This window comes from Echinops telfairi, unplaced genomic scaffold (genome assembly GCF_000313985.2).
Source record: "Echinops telfairi isolate 266 unplaced genomic scaffold, ASM31398v2 ScPeMD7_655;HRSCAF=1070, whole genome shotgun sequence".
NCBI lineage: Eukaryota > Metazoa > Chordata > Mammalia > Afrosoricida > Tenrecidae > Echinops > Echinops telfairi.
The window spans coordinates 19,622,569-19,624,417 of NW_022104553.1; positions in this window are offsets into that span (position 1 = coordinate 19,622,569).

Below are 1,849 nucleotides of genomic sequence, written 5' to 3' on the forward strand. Positions count from 1 at the left end.
GAGCATATACTCAGCATACAGATCAAATAACCGGAGTGAAAGGATACAATGCCGGCACACACCTTTCCTGATGGTTGCCTTTCGGTCTATGTGCAGGTTCTGCAGGAGCACAATGAAATCTTCTAGAATTCCAGTGTCTTCTATAGTTTTCCGTGATCCACGTGGTCGAACGTCTTTGCAGAGTCAATAAAACAGAAGGACATCTTGCTGGTATTCTCTGCCTTCAGCCAAGGTCCATCTGACGTCAGCCATGACGTCCCTCCTTCCACGTCCTCTTCTGAATCCAGTTTGAATTTCTGGCAACTTCCTGTGGCTGTGCCGCTGCAAACATTTTGGAAACCTCTTTAGCAAAATTTTACTTGCATGTGACGTTGTTGAGATTGTTTGCTAATTTCCACATCCCGCTGGGTCGCCCTGCATTAGAATGGGCACAAACATGTACCACTTCTAGTCTATTGCACCGGTGAGGGTTGTCCAAATTTCTTGAGTTCTATTGTACATAGAGTGGCGGAATCAGAGCCAGATTCAGGCACCAAACAGCAGAAAGGCTTACCTTTATGTTTTCCACTTCATCTTTGACAACTTCCGATTTTCCTTGATTCATATTTTGTCTGTTCCACAGTTCATCTCGTATTGAGTCATGCCCCATCAGCAAACGAAGGTCCTTAAAACTTTGCTCCGGAGGGCAATGCATGTACAAATGTGCTTTATACAATTATGTATGCATGCACTGTGAAAAGAGTTGTATGAGCCCCTAATAAAATGATTTACAAAAACCAAAAAACTTGGCTCCCTTCACATCACGAGGGTCAATTCCACTCGGAGGGGCAGTTCTTCCCCCATTTCTACTTTGAGTGATTTCCTGCCTGAGGGGTTCATTTTCTATATCAGACCAGGTTCCACTGCTATTCGTAAGGTTTTCAGCAGCTGATCCCTCAGAATTGGACTGCCTCTTCCTTTCTTCATAGTCTGTTCTGAGTCTAGGGCTCCACTGAAACCTGTTCACAGGGGTGGCCCAGCTGGTATTTGAAACACCAGTGGCATCGCTTCAAGTATCAGAGCAACATGTACCGTGCTATATGTTCCAGGATCACAGCAACGTGTACCGCAGCACAACAAACTGATAGATAGGTGGGGAACTCATTGGAGAGAATTGTGCCTAGCAGCCACCCCAGTAGGTTAGGGGTGGAGAGGAGAGAGAAGGGAGAGGAGGTGTGTAGAGCAAAGAGGGGGAAAGGAGAGCTAGAGATGCAGCAAGGATGTTGTACTGCTTGCCCCATTATTCACCTTGGAGGAAAAACCCAGGCTCTCGATTTCTCGACCCTTGATGCTGAGAGGATTGACCGTCTGTATCACCCAGAGGATTAAGGATGAGGAAAAGAGTCAGCTACTTGAATTTCTGCAAGGAGCCAACCTATTGCACCAATGCTGTTAAGACCTGCCCCACACTCGTGTGTTTCATTACCCCTCACCGGTCTCTATGTTTCTGCTGGACTCATCAGAGGCACAGCCACTCCCTCTAGGAGACCCAGACTTAGACCTGCCCCAAGAAGAGCCAATTCCAAGTGAGAAATGGGTCCCCGGAGGTTGGGCCCCTCCACAAGGGCGTATTTGGAGGAGTGGTAGAGACAGAATGCCCTTTAGAATGAGCTGTAGAGAAAGGAAGTGAATCTAGCAACCGCACACCATGGTTTCGGGATGTTTTGCTGTGAAAGAGAGCCAAAGAACTGGTGGGAAACTGGAAGGGTGCCTCGTCAAAAGACACATGGGTTGTTGCTTTTTAAGTAGCCGGTGCTAGAGCGTATTGGTATGTGGTGGAAATGAGGAAGTCGAGGGAAAATATTTGACG